Raw genomic sequence first — 18,448 nt, 5'->3', positions numbered from 1 at the left:
TGTAAATGTTGATAGTTTTTGTTAGGTTCTTCCACTAGAAAACTGGTGGTTTCCTGTAACTGTGTTTTAGCACAGCAGAATCCAGAAAAAATCCAAATGAACTCTATTACTAAAATTAAAACCAGTACTAAGAAAACTCAGAATTCAAACAAGTTCCACATTTGGAGAAGCTTGGCATGGCAGCCACAAGGTGATAAAGAAGAAGTGTAAAATCACAAGCCTGAGAAGGAGCTCCAAAGTACCTTTTTTTAAACACCTTTTTATCTCCATATCAACCAACTTCCATATTCATTAAATACAATCTGTAAGTATAACTCTACAGTTGACTCACAGTACCACATCTAACTGGTTCAACTTAGCCTGCATTTATTTTGCAATATCATTACAATTATGAAGCCACTTTCATTCAATTCAGAGAAGTCCATTGAACATTTGAAAGTCAGGCCAGCTAGTCTCATTAAAAAAGCTCTCATCACTTAAAAGTGTCAGAGCTGCTTTTATTTTCCTTAGTCACAATGCATTCCAGCCCTAACGAACTCGGCACACAAGGAGGTTTATTACCATTTTTCTCGGTTAAGAAACAACAGGAGTCTTCCTTGTCAGTGCAGATCATCTAAAACGCCTTTTGCTTTGTATTTGTTATCAGATTTTCTAACACACCACAGCTAATTAGGCCTTTGCCTTCCAGACCCCAGTTCTTCTACTGCTGCCCTTCAGTTCCAGTTTTACTTGGCTTATGTGCATGGAATTGAATAAACCTGCTTTTGTTAAATTTTCCGGCTAAGAAGAATTGTTGGGAAAGTGATGAGAAGAATCTAAAACCAGTACCTGAGTGAGATTTAGGCATTTATTCTTTTTCAGGTAAATGAGAGGCCCACATTTGAAATATAGTTGAAATTCAAGGCCTTTAGGGCAGGAAATTGCACATTTAGGGTTTTATTCTCAAGCTGGTAGAAATCATTGTAACTCCAGCTATGCATCCGGCTGGAATAATGAGTAACACCGCAGCCAACCACACGAGAGGCTGCTGCTGTTCCCTGCTCCATGGGCAGTGTTTGGCACTGCCTGGGAGCCTGAGCTCTGTGTGTTCTGCCACTGGGGCAGCTTAAAGAAGCTCGGAATTGGCACCTCAGCAGAGGTGGGTGCAGGAGAGGTCACCATGCACTGGGAGGCTCTGCAGCCCCGGGAGCCCCTGGGCGAGGATGGCAGGGAGAGATGTTTTTTGGGAAATGGTAACTTCACCATCCGCTGTGGTTGTGGAAGGCAGGGTCCAAGAGATAAGGCACAGGCTTTGGCTCCTTGCCACCGCTGGGAAGGCTGGTAGGAAAGCAATGGGTTCAGCTCGCTGCATGGCTGGTTTAGCCAACTCAGCTGTGGTGCTGCCCACACCACACAGCGCAGGCACAGGGAGATGTCAAAAGACATTTTATTTGCTTGCTTGTTTTTGTGTTTGTTTTCAAAGGAACCACCTTTCCCCCTTTCTCCACGGGGTCTCAGCACGGGCAGAAAGCACGTCTGTAAAGCAGCGTGCCGTGCCGTGAAAGGCCTTACAGAAACGTCCACTCTGTGATTGCAGCCATTAGGGATGGGGGCACAGCGTGTCCCCTGGGAAAGGAGAGGTCTCTGGAAGTGCAGCTAAGCCAAGTGAAAGGGTCTCTTTCAGCAGCTAAGAAAGCATATCAGTATTGACTGGAAACATTAAACTTGTATCAATAGTTGTATAGTTTAGAAAGTTTGACTTCCTGGGAATTAATTGAACATTTCTTTTCCAAGTATGAGCACAGTACCCCCTCATGGAAGATTCAGTGGATGAATTTGTACTTTTGCATACTTTACAGCGTGGTGCTTGCCATCTGTGACACTTGGATACACATTCTCTGTGAGACTTGTTGGCATTTTAAAAATAAAGGTTTTGGTGTGGTTTTTCCCATCTGAAGATGCGCTACAGGAACTCCAACTTTATTTTGTGGGATAATAAATTACATGCACATGATTTGTTTGTCTTTGGTGCCTAATATGTCAGCTTTAAACTTTACAGTTAACAGCTGCAAGGAGGCACGAAATTGGAGCTTTTATTTCCCGTCCACTGTCCAGACAGCTGCAAACTCAAGATCTGAGTTCTCTATTTTCAATAGTTTCTTCCAAATCTTTAGTTCTAGCCTGTTCTTTTCATCTTAAATGAATGCTGAGCCCTGGTGGAGGATGCAAGGGGCACAGGGAGATTCCACATAGAGTGGTTAAGTTCCCAGGACTCACCCCATCCAGGGATGTGAGTTGTATCTGCTAAGGTGAATGTGGAGTACAGAAATCATATTTAAGTAAAAATTTTGTCTTCAAGGCTCTTGGAAAGCTCCAGATTAAAACCCAAAGGCAACAAATCTTCTATGCAAGGTTCTACCATTTGCCACAAAATTTTGTTTTTAAAGTCTCCTAAAGAATTCCACACATAGAAACAAGTTGGTGACATCATTTTAGAACAGATTTTTAAAGTAGCTATTAAAGGGTCACAGGCAATTAAAAAATTACTAGTGATTTATCAGAAAACTAGACTAATGTCTTAAAACTGCATTCAGATTTTATCCTTCTACACCTTATCATGCAGTGGAAGCATCATGTTTCTCATTGTTTTAGCAGGCAGTTCCCTGAGCAGGAGATTCCAATGAGCTCTGATTACTCAAGCCTTAGTGACTGTTGACATTCTGCATCTCATACAATGTGAGTTCTGATGGAACCATTTCCTATGGCTGGAACATTTCAACTTCCCTTCTCCTGGGTATCTTCCTTTAACATCTTGTAGTAGTTTTCAGAGCTCATAGCAAAAGTACTATCTTAGGTCTCTTCTCTCCACCCAGACCCAAAAGATTACAAAACCTGTAAGAATGTAATTAATTTAAGGATTCTACAACTCTCTTTTGATACGGTTGCAACTGGCTAAAAATCACTGAGTAGGACAAGGAGAAAGACAAATGGATCTCTAGGCTCTATAATCATGTCAACAGCCAGATATCTGTAGGAAATTCGACTAAAAATAGTTTCTCTGTAAGTTCTTTCTGTGGAACTGGCCTACACAAGCCACAGGATATCCTCATTAAAGTTCCTATAGGAAATGGGAAAACTGACTTAAAAGTTCTGTCAAAGATCCAAAACACAATATAAAACACTTGATTATTTTCTCCAGTGTAGTCATCCTGAGTATTTCTTGTCAGGGCTCTAAGTTTGGAATATTGACCTTGAAATTGCCACGTTATCTTCCTCTCTGTTGTTCTGATAAAGTTTCATTTCTCCTCCCTTTCTTCTGGACTAATGCATCTATAAATTTTGCTGGCTGTGTGAATGTCACATAGGTGCACATGAACTTATTAAAATGCAAAATTCATACTAGAAAATTCTTGGTGCTAGACTTCTATTTCCAGCACAGCTAATAATAATTCAGACTACATATATATGAGTATATAAGTAGTAGTAGTAGTAGTAATAATAATAATAATAATAACAGTAATAATATTAATAATACAACCCCTCATATATATGTACATATTTGTTAACTGTTCCTTTAAGGTGCCAGAAATGAGGCAGCCAGGGATCAGTTTAGGCAATGTTGTAGGCTGTGTGCAGGCAGTGAGAACCTAAAACAAGAATTCGAGCTCAGCTTTGATGTAATCTCCACTGAAGTTAGGGGAGTTGCTCTGGATTTACACATTTATGAGAATGGAGCCTGGCACAGAGCCCTGTGGCTCAGGTTTTATCATACATACAAAATATCACCTAATTGTACTTGCTTCTACAAGATTAACCCCGATGGTGAGATTTCTGCATGTAAACAGCAGTGAAATACATTGTGTAATCCCCATGACTGATGTTTTCCAGCACGTTTTAGGCAGTGCTGTGGTGCCTGTCTACACCAGATTCCTCACCTACCCGAGGGCTGACAGTATCAGCACAAAGGCTGGTTTGCAATGTCTCCTGTGCAGTCAAATCAAGCCAAAATGAACCACTTCAAAGCAAGGATGTATGGAAGGCAAACATTTCTGATTCACCCTCCCCTGAAGGAGGTGTAATGCTGACATTTCACCTTCTGTGTAGCTGTGTTAAGTTTTTGTCCTACCTTCCTTTCCCCACCTTTCCTTACTGATACATGAACAAGTTTCTTGACACAGAGATAGGAATTTACCTAAATACACAAGTTCAACAACACTCACTTCTTGTTCCTTAAGTGACTGAGAAGGGCTCTTTGTAGCACCACAGCTTCTTGCTGCGAATATGATCAAAGATTAGGTTGACACATGAAGATTTATGACCAAGGCAAAGATGGGTGGTTTTAATGGGAGGGTTAACTGTGATCTTATCCTGTTCTTCTTTGTTCCCAGTTAATTTTGCATGGAGATCCAGCTCCAATTCTCTGAGAGCTCCCAGCTTTGTGAGCTCAGAAATCACACCTGAAAAAAAGAGAAGTCACATAAGACTCTGCCCTTAGGTTACCCACGTCTTGAAAGGCACAAATTTGGCCTCTTTTACCTAGAAAACCCTAGAAAGCATGTGGCAGATGCAAGCAGGAGCATGTGAGCCTGTGATGAAAGCTGGGTTTATGACAGCAGCCCAGCATCAGGTGAGCTCCTTAACAAGCTTGGTTAGAATTTAAAAGTCTAATTAAGCAGAAGCCAAACAAAGGACAAATAGCTTTGTACTCATAGTGCTCTACTGAAAAAGAGTAAAGAATCCACCCAGCTCCCACCAAAATTAAAGACATATTTATAAACAGAATTGTTTCTAACAAAAAGACAAATCTCATCCTTGTGTAACAGTCCTGAGGTCAATGGAGAACCCTGAGGGATTAATTAAAATCAGAAAATGCATAAAAGTCTTCTATGATGTCCCAGCTGGTCTTAAACAGGGAAGTATATTAAGGGTTTCTCAACAAACATGTTGCAAGATTAGCTTCTTTTATTCAGCAATTCTTGTGTTCAGAAACTGTCTGTTTTTTTTCTTTGCAGAAACAATATTCCCCAGTATTGCTGGAAAAAGAAAAAAAAACCAAACAAACTAAGACTTTGGATGAATTAGAAATATTTAATTTGTGAAGACATTGTTCTGGAAGTTATGGAATCTGTTTTGTTTTTATTTTTATTATAATTTGCAGAAAAAAAATCTTGCTCTGTAGAAAATGATAAGGATGTTTTAAGTTGTTAATTAAAAAAATAATTGTTTTGCTGAACTGTGTCATGTCAAAAAAGTCAGAATAAAAATGTCATGCTTACAATCCACTCAGTCCTTTGAGCCAGATTTTCAATAAAGAGTTAATGTTCATATATCTAAAATTATTTTGAAAATTGTTTTGTAGTTTCAATAGGAATTGCAGTGTTTCTTTAAAAATTCTCTCCAACAAAATTATTTTTACAGTTTCTTTTGCTTTAATAGGGAATATGCATAAGATCTACAGAAATCCACTAAAATAAATTGAGTAAAGAAATTTAGTCATTAGGAATATTTTTACAGCTTTTCATATTGGTTTTAGCAGCTTGAAGAAATAGCTCATTATATATTTATTGTATATCAATAATCCTATTCCATATGTAATTTTCCTTTCCTTTTTATTTTTTAAAGAAATTAGCTTTACTTATTAGGCCCTACAGTTCCTTTAGTTTCCAACAGAAAACGGTTTATTAAAAAAAAAAAGAAGAACCTATTTCCATTTAAATGTGTTATAGTAACTTGCTATTTAAAATAGAGTGAACAATACTATATTCATATTTTCTAATAATGTCTCCTTTGTAAATCTCAGGTTATTTCTAACACAAAGTTGAATATGAACATAAAATAAAGCAGTGTGTGAAGAGCACAAGGGAAGAATAGAAGTAACAACATAAAGAAGCAAAAGCAACAACAGTAGAGCCAAGATTTTACTTCTCTGAAAACTGAAAACTTCCATTTATTTTTCTGTCTTTGCTCTCCATCTTTTTGGAAGGCATGAAGACATCTTCAGGAAAGACAATTATGGGAAGACATTCTCTTGTTGAGTGAAAGACGATTGTAATATATGGTTGAGAGATTTAGAGGTTGCAGAGGAGGGAACACCCTGCTGTACATTTGTAGACCTATTTTGTGACACAACTAAAAAATCTCTATAGAAACATTACATCCCACAGCACAGTTCCTGGAAGTTTAAGAATTGGCTGCAACTATCAGAACTACACTAAGAACTTTAGTTTATTGCATAAAATCATAATGACTTATTACTAGCAATTAATTTTAAACTGTAAGAAGCTCTGTTTTAGGAATGTCTTGACTGGACATTCAGTGCCTTATTTGTACAGACAGAAAGCAAGCTTCTGAGCTTCAGCCAAATCCAGAACAATCTAAATTACATTAGTACTTAAGGCCTTATTTCTCAAAGCTGAATATTTTACACAAGAAACGTTTTCAATCAGTTAGTGGTTACATTTCTGCTGGGTCTGTGCAAACAGCAGTTCACTTTTCTCCAGGCAGGTCCCATCACATTTTTGCAGTAGCTGTTAGACAGCAGTCAATGTTCAATGGGAATCTTTAATGCCACCAGTTTTTCTTGGATTTGATCAGAAGCAAAAGGATTTTCTCAATCATTTAATCTTGGCAGAACTTTATCTTTTCCAGGACCTGTCCATGACTGCAACAAATCAATCTGTAAATGTGGGCTCACTTGAATGAATGTCCAGGGTGAGACATGGAAGGCAACATAGGCTATACTCCTCACCTCCTGCAGCATGTCTTGGGGTTTCTCAGACCTTAACCTCTCTCCCCTTCTCTTTCATCTCCTTGCTCCTTACCCTTCCCATATTATCTATTCAGGTCAGATCCTCTGTTTCCACTGCTTCCACAGGCCCACACCACATAAGAAAAAACTGCAAGCAGAAAAGGAAGAATGCAAAATGGTGCCAGACCTCATTCTTCACGTCACAGCACGTCCGTACACTTTGGAGCCAGGCATGGTGCAGGACAGAGCAGGTCAAGATATCAATGGCCCTCTCCTCCTTATAAACCCTCAAGCTGCAAATCTGAACATAAAGATACACAAGAAAGGATTTATATGAGGTCATAGACCCAAAACAACTGTTGGAAGTTATGTATCTAGTACAATAACTTCTTCATCAGCAGGGCAGCACAAGTGAACCTCAATGATGAGTCTGAACTTCTGTTGCCCTCAGCATCCTTTCAAACTTCAATTTCCATTGATTTAACTCTTAATTTCTCCTTCCTCATAGACACTGTCTCTGTATCTCTGTCTTGTATTTTGGGGTTAGTTGCAGGCCATGCTCTTTTACCTATTTCACCAATGTTTACCTTGTACTCATTTAAGGGATACACAATAATCAAGAAACCAGGGCTTCCTTGCATCCACTTTCCCCCCACCCCCAAACACCCAGTGAATTATATGATAATTGTTTATTGGAAATTACCTCACAGTTTCCTAATTTTGTAGGATGATACAAAGAACAATTCTATTACAACATGTAAATGCCTCGGAAGTATTCAGCTGGAACATATAACTACAGATGATTCCTGAGTTGTTGGCAGCTAAAATGTAGCCCACATTTGTACATGGAAAAATGGTATGAAAATAATAATCTTTTTGGAGACAGATATCCCAGAACACACAATGCAAGGAGACAATAAAAATGACTATATAAGGACGATTCGGAAAAGCAGTATTTATATGAAGTGTCTGTATATTATGAAAGCAGGCGACCCCCTCATCTGGGAAGAACGATGCATCTGACTTCATGATATCAGAAGGCTAATTAATTACTTCGTTGTATTATATTATATTATATTATATTATATTATATTATATTAATTATATTATATTTATTATATTATATTTATTATATTATACTATATTACACTGCATCTAAACTGAAACTGCAGAAGCACTCAACTGGATAAAATCTCATGACTGTCTCCCGACACACACACGTGGATGCAATTGGTCACATCAGGTAGAAAATCTCCAGAACACATTTCACATAAGCACAACAAGAGGAGCAGCAATTGAGATAAGAATTATTTTTTCTTTCTCTGAGGCTCCTTGCTGCAAAACCCAGAAAATATCTTTGGGAAGTTGTGCCTTGCTTTTCCCTATGAACAGAAATGCGGCCACATCTGTATATTAAAAAAAATAAAACAGGATACTCCTCTGCTGACATTTTACTATCAGTTAATACATGACGAGTGTATTTTTAAAATTTTAGAAGTATACATAAATTTTGCCAGCACTAGCACCTCTTACTGCCCTCTTCCTCTTAACTCCCTAACTCTCTTATTGGATAGATAGGTAGGCTTACACAATTTTTCTGTACCTGAACTTGGTGCATATAATGTTTAAAAGACAAGCATTTTTAACAAAAGCAGCACAAGTAGGAAATAGAAGCATTAATAAAAGCTCTAGAGAGTTATGACAAGCAGTGGATGCTGAAATCACTGCGATCAACAACATAGGATGTTTTGATGATCAGCTAAAGGTGAACTAAATGCTTCTACAGTTTCTGTCAAATATAATTGCAGTAGACCAGAAAGCATGAATCTGCAACTTTCATTAAATTTAACTGATACCCTTCCCAGCATCAACCTCTTAAATCTTTGTAATGAGCAGCAGGCATTTCAGTAACGTCAGAAATAACTATGATTTTGTAAAGTATTGCTGTTTCATGCATATGTCCATTTTCAGCAGTTAAAGATACCATCAACAGTCCTTTTTTCTACTTACTGCCTCTGATTTACTGGCTGACTTTGTTATTTCCTTTGTGCAGTTTATAGGACATAATTATCTAAAACGGAAAGGAGAGAACTTCTAATAGACATTTTTCTGCAGACAGTTTCTTTATATTTATTTAGTTCAACAGCCTCTCACATCAAGGAAGATGTACTGACTTGCAGAGGGAATAAAAATGGCAGAACCGTGATGAAAATAAGCAATAAATAGTGAAAGATATATTACCAAATCATTCATTATTTCACCCATGTAGTTTCTCTACTATAAAATCAAAACAGAAATTAAGCCATCACTTGCAAAATGCATCAAAGGTCCTTGTGACTGTAGGGACCCAGCACAGGATTTATACTCTTTTTAAAGCAAACAGTCTCCTTGGAAAACAGTGTATCAACCATCCAGTTGCAAAAAGGAGGGCTTTGTTTCATTTTCAGGTTATTTAACCCCATTTTCAAGATGCCTCCATCAATTTCAAAATGAAAATAATTTTGAAATGAGGGGTCCAGACATGCACTGTTGAAAATGTTTAAACTAGGCTACCACCACTACCAAAATTAGAATTTTCTTTGCTGTTTATGTCACATGCATAGAAGACACTGTGCTGTACAAAGCCCAATCTGCAAATTGACTGAATCTCATTTACATATTGCATAGGCCCATCTTACAATTCAAGTGCACATTATTTCCCAACACTGAATTAGAAAGGATGTGTGTCTGAACATGATTACTGCATCTTGATTCTTCTCTTGATGAGGCAGTTCAGCAGCAACATCGAAAGCAGAGTGAAGTGAATGAAAGGGAATTTGTCCCAGATTTTTGTTTGGAAGATGAGCACCAGAGAGCAGCAGTTCCCAGGAATTGAAGAGCTGTCAGCTGGCAGAGCAGCTTCCACTGTACACAGTCTTTGTTGTATAAAACAAAGCTGCAATGTGTGTTTAAAAAAGCTCCAGTTTGTGTTCTTCTAACAAGCTTTTTTACTTAAAAAAAGAGATTTTGTGTTATTAAAAATGACTGTGATTATTTTAGAGAATCATATTTTTCATGTGTGGTAGACCCAGCTCATCACACCTTTCCCCTATTCCTATTTCAGGGATTTCTATGCCTGTGAATTTTCAAAGTTTGAAAAGGAAAGTGCTAATTCATACACTAGATATGGTGCCTGGTGAGTGTGCCTGGCACTTAGCTTTCAGTGCCATTAGAACTTCACAGCTCAGGCTTATTTTATTAATTTTCCTCCCATTAATTACAGCATACTCTTGTTTTCTACCCAAACCTGCTACCCACACAATATTCTGGGCTGAGGGATTACTTACCTTTTAACATGACAGACTTTGGGCATGGAAAATTATCAGCTTTTTTGAGCTGTTATGAGGTGTGAAAGAATCTTGCTCTTTTCCTTCAAGTTTTCTGTGCAACTGAGCTTCACCACAACCATCAAGCCATCTCTCTCTTGCTTCATCACTGTCAGATAACAGATTGTTAAAGCGAACAAAAGCACACAGAGAATTTAAAGATGATATCCTGGGTCAGAGCAAGGGTCCATTTATCCCATCTGGCCACAGCAGCTGCAAGTAATGTCCATGAGAAAGAGGCTGATTATAATCCTTATATTGTTGTATTTTCCCAGTTTCTAGAAATCAGGGATTAGAGGCTTGCTGAGCAGAGCTGCTATTTAACACTCAAAGATCTCACTCCATAGCCACCTGATTTTATTTTAAAACTCTTCATATGCTAAAATTCCATGGCATCCTTTGTCATTTCCACAATTTTATGTGTGCTATGTGGAAAACTGTTTTTGTTTGGTTTAGGTGTGCTGTTAAAACTTTCTGCTGAATGATCCCAGTTCTTGTATTGGGAAAAGCAGAAGTGTTTGGTCCTCCTGGTTCTCCATATTATTCAAGACTTTTATACATCTTAGGTGTGTCCTGTTTGGACCTTTTTCCCATGTTAGCAGTCTTCATATATAAAGCTTCACTTTGCATAGAAGCCTCTGCTCATTTTTGCTACCTTTCTTTATGAAGTTTTCTAATTTCCACCTCCTTTATGAGACAGAGGCTGAGACATGAGATCATCCTGTCACTACACTATGGCAGCACTATTAAGATAATGCTGCTTTCTCTTAGTCCATCCCTAATGTTGTTCAAATTTTTGACAATGAATCTTTGTCAAGCAAATGTGTTTGGAGAACCATCCTGAGTTGTCCGTCATCTCCCAAACAAAACCAGCTGAATTTGGATCTGATAATTGCCAGAGTATGCTTAGGACTGCATTCCCATGTGTGTATTACTTCATGTTTATCGAGGATTAATTTTATCTTCCATTTTATCACCCATTCAGCATGAGGCAAACTTTTGAAATTCTTCAGTATGTTTTGGTTTCAATTGTTCTGACTATTTCCAAAGACCAGCAAACTTTCCCTTCTCAATGTTCTTCAACTTTTCTAGGTGATTTGTGGCCATTCCCAGCCAGATCCCCCTGGGATTCCCCGAGTTACTGCCCCAGGAAGAATAGCAACCATTTATTCCTGCCTGCTGCTCCATCTCCTTTGAGCAGTTATTAATGCACAGCAATCTCCCCCTGACGTTAGGTTTCTGTAAGATTGTTTAGGAAGGGATATTTTAGAAAGGTTCAGGAATCCAAAGGTAATTTTTTTTCTCAAGTTGCCCTTGTCTACAAGGGCAATGATCCTTTCAAAGAACTGTACAGGATTTGTGAGGCATAATTTCTTTATTTATGAACCCTGTCCACTATCTCCAGTAAGCCGTATATATTCATGTCTACTAATTCTGCTCATTATTATAACTTCCATCAGTCTGCCTCAGCAGGAAGTCAAATTTACCATTCTCTGGTTTCCTGGCTCCCCTCCGGAGATTATTTTAAAAATTGAGGCCACATTTGCCACCTTCCATTACTCTGGAACCTGGGCCAATATAAGCTATAGGTTACACACTACCGTGAAAAGTTCAGCAATTTTATATTTGAATTCCCTTAGATCCCTCGAGTGATTGTTACCTGTTCCTAGCAATGTGTTGCTTTATTCTCACTTTATTGATTTGCTCAAAAACCTCTCTACTGACAGTTCAATTTAACATAACCCCTCAGCCTCACCCCTGTAAATAAAGACTTGTTGTGCAAACTTCCTTAAGCCTCTCTGTGCTGAATTCTGACACAAAGAATCCTTTTCCTTTTCTTCTTTTCCTTCTTTACCTTCTTTTTCTTCTTTTTCTTCTGTTTCTTCTTCTCCTTTTTTTCTTTCTTTTTCTTCTTTTTCTTCTTAATAAGCTTCTCTGATTTTGTTAACCATCCTTCTTAAAGTGCTGTGATAATGTAATTAACTTTTTAACATTTTTCTCCTTTTAGAGCATTAAACTTTGGTAGTTTAGACGCTACAGAGTATCTTTTCTATGATTCTATCTTGATCTGCATCTGGTATAATGCTTTTTTCTCTATATACATATAGTATTCATCTAGACCAGTTTGGAGACTGTTTCTTTTCACTTTTCTTGAGAAAACACGATCATTTATGATGTCTTCAACTTCTGTCTCTATGTGGTGCCTGCAATGACATTTCCCCATTGTCAGGGGGATAAGCAATGACTGAAATTTTCCATGACTATTCTGTTTCTGGTCCTGGAGGCTGTGGTCACCACTGTGCTCCACTGATGTTGCCCCAGTACTAACCTATAACCCACAATTTCAATCCAGAGTGATACCCTAGGACTTGTTGATGTGGATGACTTAATCATATTATTTGACTGCCAAGGATTTCTTTAACACAGATACAGTTTCTCCACCAACAGACAGCTATGCTTTCTGTTATGATTTTTACCTTCGTGCTACACTAATTTTCTTTTCTTTCTCCTAGTTCTCGTTGCAATATCCTGTAACAATATCTTCATGTAGACTCAAGTATTTCCGTTCATCTGACTGTTTTTTGACCATTACCTTTTGCCTACAGGCATTGTACATTTTTAATCTTATTCTCATTTTATGTTCCATTTGATTGCAGTTTTATTTATTTTTCAATATTGCTCAATGGTTTTACAGAATTTTTTGCATATTCCTTTAACAGAAAAGAGAGATTTTATCTCTTCCTCTATGGAAGATGAATCATCCTAGATTGGGTGTGATTGTTGATTTTTCATCTTTCTTTCACTTCTATGCATGTATAACCTTTTCAAGTGAAGTTTATGAAACTTCTTTTTACTTGCAAAACAAACCAAGAATTACATTAGGCTGATACCAAGGACATTCTTTTAATAAACTGGTCTGTTAAACTAAAGGTAGAAATAGTCCTTTGTGATGAAGTATCTTTGTTCTTTTCTGATTTGATTGCTGACACCCATCTAGTAAAAATTAAAATGTTCTCCATGATTACTGCATGACTTATTTAATAAAATCTGAACTACATATATAAGGCAGCCCAACCAACAGCAATGGCAGAGCTGAATACCATTAGAAATGCATGATGCACCTTTAGAAATTTTAGGAAAAACCAATGGAAGTGGCCACATCACAGTGACACAAGCTAATGCAAATTATACTTGATGCTGCTTTCATTTCCCTTTCTTATCTTTTTTGCATCCCAGAGAAGTATGCTACGTAGCAGAACATTTATTTTAAAAGATTGCTTTGAGAGCTTCATTGACTTCAGCAAAGCAGTTTTTTCTTCTGGCCTTGATCCTGTGAACTGATCTGGTTCAGGGTAGGCAGAATCTGCACCAGCATGGAGTCCTACTTGGCCCTGGGCTCCTGAGGAAGGTGGGCTCCTTGCTGGAGCTGTGGTCATGGAGGGGTGCCAATAAGAGCTCACCTCAGTGCTGTTACTTTTCCCAGTGGGAATAATTTTTCACATTCTTATCTGAGTTTCTCAGTTCAGAAACAGAAATAATATATATCATTACTATTTCACTGTTTTCCTGTTTACTTTCAATTGCGAAGTATTTTTAGTGACAAACAATATTTAAAATATCTGTGTGTATATACATTTATATACCCACACATACACACATTTGTGGATGTAAAGCATACAGGAACACACATATAATACATGTGCTGGCCCTCACGCACAGAAAACCACTAATTATACCTTTGAGAAGGAGAATAGAAAAAGAAATAAACTTTTTCCAGGCGCTTCATACTAAGTCTGAAGAAACGTCTCCAGATGTCAATTTTCTTATAGCAATTTATTTAATCTGTTCTTGGATTTACCTCATTTTTGGCTAATCTTGCACAAATTGTGCATGTCTATATGTACATATATATGTATTTTTGATAAATATCCAACTATATGTATGTTCATTTATCTATGTGTCTTTGGACTCCACACTTTTTCACAGACAACATGCCTTTATGATGGAAAGGTAAATCAAACCTTGCATATATTTAGGGAGCTGAAATACTGCTGTTTCCTTTTAAAGACAAAAGGTATTTTTCAGGGCAATATCTTACACTCAAGTGTTGAAGTTTGTGGACTGTGAGACTAATTGTTACATATGTGAGGAATGAAAAAAAAATGTTCCAAAATTCTCCATGAAAGAAGATCTAGCATGGTAGGGAGGGGAAAAAGCATTTCAAAAAAAACAGCATAGGACTGAAAAGGGAAAGTATAACTCCCTGAATCTGTGAAATTCAACTCTTAGGTGCTTCAAAGACAGAGAGATTCCTGTCTTGCTAAACTTGCATTTGTTTAGTTATCCTTACATGATCCAAGTGCAGAAGTGAGTCACAAGGTTGTGACAAGGCTGAGTAGTTTGCATAGGATAATTGTCAGCAACAGACAGGCAAAAATCTTCTCAAGATCCTAAGGATCTTTGAATATAAAACCAGGCAATTAGCTAGAATAAGGTTAAAAAAAGGTGCTATTTTCCTTATTAAAAACAGTTTTCAGGCAAATACACAATCATAATGACCTGTGATAACCCCTGATATTACACTATTAAAAACTTTAAGTTATGTAAATAACACTTTTTAGCCAGTATATATCTGCTTAAATGAAATCTATGTAAAAGTCAATTTACTCATGAAATCCCTATCTCAACTCTGGAAATTAAATTTGCTAAAGCATGAAATTTCTTTTTGGCCATCTGTCGTCTCTTCTACTGGAAGGATATCTTCTTCCTATCAGATGTGTTCAATCCAATAGCTACTTCAATACTGTAATAGAACTTGAGAAACCAGTTGAGATTTGAAAAAAGCCAAGTTTCCTCTTCCAATTTATAAAAATGACATGTGAGAGGGTGACATCTATTAGCTCTAAAATGCTGAAAATCATACTTATAGAAACGATTAGTCTGATTAAATGTCTATGAATAATGCTTTTTTCCTAAGGTATCATTTGTTATAAATGTGTAGCCTGTTCCAATTAAAACTTTTCTTGTTCATTCAGCACAAGAATTGCATTTTTATGCTATGTTTCTACTATGTATGTAGTATATCATCTTGGCTACCATAAAGGAAATACCATAGTATGAGCTACTTTTAGCAACAAACCGACATACTTTAATAGCTATCAACCAGTGAGAATCAGTCTACATGTAGGAAAATAAATCTAAAATCCAAATATGAGTAGATAGGTGAAATCAAAGAGGAGTATTTTATTTATGGTTAAAACAAAGTTATTTCAAATCATCTTGTGTTGTCCTGGCACAAAAGGTCTCTTGTTGGCCAAGAAGTCATCCCTAGGACAGGTTCAGAGAGAAACTGATGTGCCCTGTAATGGGCTGAGCACTGGAAAGCCTGCCTAGGAGTGAGGTTTCCCTGCTTGACATGGTGGCCAGCAAAGCTTCTGACTTTTTCTGTATAATGTCTGCTGGTCCTGAAATAACCAGAAGATACACAGTGAAGCCAAGAACTGAGTTAAAGATTCTGTAGCCTTCGAAGACCATTAGGTATTAGAAAAGTCAGTTTGGGACTTAAATTAGTACAAATACAAAGAAACAAATTGTATTTTATTGGGTTTTGGATGATATATTGATTTCAAAAGAGTGAGTTGGTGAGTTTTATTATAGACAGCTATCTTGGCAGGATCACAGAGTGACTCGAAAGCAGTTGCCTAACTCTGTCCTCAGTTCATCTCAAACCCTTTTATTCTGGTCTGCTTATCAGTTTTGGGAGTTTCTTCAGTTAGCACTTGATTAAAACATGACTTCTGCAAAGCTTTGCACTTCTGATATAAAGACATCAAGAGATGAGAACTTCACCAATGCCTGTGGTCCGCTGTTAAACAACCTCATAGGTCAAAATCTAAATTTTATATCTCATATGAATTTGTATGGTTTTGGCTTCCAGCCACTGAATTTGTGCCTTTTCCCACTCAAGCACAGAGCAGTTTTGTAGCTAGTATTTCCATCTCCTGAAAGCATTTATATGCTACAATAAATTGTTTACACATGCTTTCCTGCCTAATTGTTGCTTGATAATAAGACCTCCATTACAGCAGCCAGGACAGACACCAGTATGTTCTTACCTTGGATGACAATGCAAACCCTATGCTCACCTATGTAGATGAGATGCCAGACTGCTGTTCTTGATAAAAGAACAAGTCTTCAGTATATTAAAGAGCACAAGTTTTTATTATTGCTTTCTATACTCAAATAGAAGTATAAATCAATGAGAGGAGCCCAGGCACCACCAGGGAAGGTACAACTCCCTGGATGCATGTTGCTACTGGCTCAGCCCCAGACTTGCTGCTTTCCCCCTCTTTTCTGAAATCATAGATAAGAACCTTGTTCAAAGTGGATTGCCAGAGTTTATTTATTGTACTTTACTAAGCTTCCCCCTTTTAAGGTCTTTAAACAAAGAGGCACTTCATAGCAAACCTCTGCTGGTTTGTCAGTCAAACCACTCTGACCTTTTGCAGCTCTGCTGTGATTGAAGAGTATTTTTTGAGTTTGAAAGGCTCCTATGGGATCTCAGTCATTGCCCCGCATATCACAGGGAATAATCCAGGCAGCCCTTGTCTCTCCAGTCTGCACGCTGGTTTAGTTTGGGGTGGTTTGGTTGCTCTGTTCCCCCAAGTACAAATCTCCCAACAAAGCCACCTGAACTAGCTCCTTGAGATGTAGCTTTACTATGAGATGAGTAATGTAAAATCTTCACACCCATGGCTTAGACATCTGCACTCTTTGCTGGATTAAAAACTGGCTGGCTGGCCTGGCCCAGAGAGTGGCAATGGATGGAGCTACATCCAGTTGGTGGCTGCCAGAAACAAACTGCATGAGGTTCAACAAGACCGAGAGCTGGCTACTGCACTTGGTCACAACAACCCCCCACAGTGCTACAGGCTGGGGACAGAGTTGCTAGAAAAGTGTTCAGAAGAAAAGGACTTGGAGGTGCTGGTCAACAACAGTTGAACATGAGCCAGCGTGTGCCCAGATGGCCAAGAAGGCCAAAGGCATCCTGGCCTGTGTCCGCAACAGCGTGGCCAGCAGGACTTGGGAAGAGATCAGCCCTGTGTACTTGGCACTGGTGAGGCCACACCTCAAGTTCTGTGTCCAGTTCTGGGCCCCTCACTGCAAGAAAGGCTCTGAGGTGCTGGAGCATGTCCAGAGAAGAGCAATGGAACTGGGAATGGGCCTGAAGCACAAGTCTGATGAGGAGCAGCTGAAAGAGCTGGGTTGTTTAGTCTGGAGAAAAGAAGGCTCAGGGATGACCATATCACTCTCTACACTGACCTGACAGTTTTCTGGGGCTCCCTGTAAATGAGACCTCAGCCTGTTGCACACCGTTCTACTCTGTTATGCTTCTTTTATTACAGCCTCATTACATGGAAATTGAGCGTTAAACTAGCGCAAAACCGCTGCAGTGGAATGGGGAATTGGGATCCTCCCATTTTTACGTATATAGTTGTGCCACAAGCCAAAGTGTGGGTTTCAGATTCTGAAGCTCTTGGCCCTAGGCTTTATGTATGAGTTGCTGCAACACAGCTGTAGGTTCGATGCTGTCTTACTAGGTGGTATACTGGCAAAACACAGCAAAATAATTTGATTCTGGGAAGAGATTATGGCACAAGTAGACCAAAAAAAAAAAGAAAACCAACCAAGCAGCGTTCCTGACAGCTCCTCTTGCTGCTGAAGGGGCTCCAACTTGTCTCACAGATGGCTGCCACCCCCTGTCCAAAGTAAGGGAAAGAGAGGAGAAAAAAAATATGAAAGCAAGCATGAGTGCAACAGTCCCAGGTATGAGAGGCATCTCACAGCCAGTCCCTGGCATACTAGTACTTGGCATCCCACAGGCTGGGAGGACCAGGGATGTGGGTGATGAAGCCAGTCCCATGGGAGAGGACTGACATTGCCTCCTGCTTTCTCAGAGCCTCCTGGAGCCCAAGCACCAGGAGCTTCTGCTTCCTTCACATACCCAGAGCGATTGCTCTTTCCTGAGCAGAGACGGTTTGCAATTGTGCAATATGAAATAGGCAGATGATGACACGGGTGGTGGTGCAGGAACACGCCCCGGAGGTGGCCTTGCAGCATTGAAGAGGGTGGTGGGAAGGGAAAGGCCAAGGGAAGCTGCTTGGTCTGCTGGTGCCCAAGGCCAGCCCTTGATGCACAAAGCAAGCTTCATGGACAAGCATTGGCAGAAATGTTTGGTGGTTTTGTTTCCTGAGGCAAGGAACGTCTTTCTCAGGATGTCCTGCCAGGTTCCAAGAATGGTGTTACACATCACCATGATTGCCCTGATACACAATAATATTGTGCTCTAGGTTAA

The 18,448-nt window shown here is 38.7% G+C and overlaps 1 long non-coding RNA gene across 1 annotated transcript; it reads right to left on the bottom strand.

Annotated features, from left to right (window-relative positions):
• Positions 1 to 353: 353 nt before the first annotated feature.
• Positions 354 to 17,859, bottom strand: LOC135300364 (uncharacterized). Its single transcript, XR_010362254.1, has 3 exons — positions 17,781 to 17,859; positions 6,915 to 7,028; positions 354 to 4,436 (listed from the first exon to the last, which is right to left on the bottom strand). It is a non-coding gene; the product is annotated as an uncharacterized LOC135300364 (long non-coding RNA).
• Positions 17,860 to 18,448: the final 589 nt, after the last annotated feature.

The sequence above is a fragment of the Passer domesticus genome, chromosome 5 (assembly GCF_036417665.1).
Source record: "Passer domesticus isolate bPasDom1 chromosome 5, bPasDom1.hap1, whole genome shotgun sequence".
Taxonomy (NCBI): domain Eukaryota; kingdom Metazoa; phylum Chordata; class Aves; order Passeriformes; family Passeridae; genus Passer; species Passer domesticus.
Note: the sequence above shows the minus strand (reverse complement) of the source record. Positions and strands in the feature narration are given on the sequence as shown.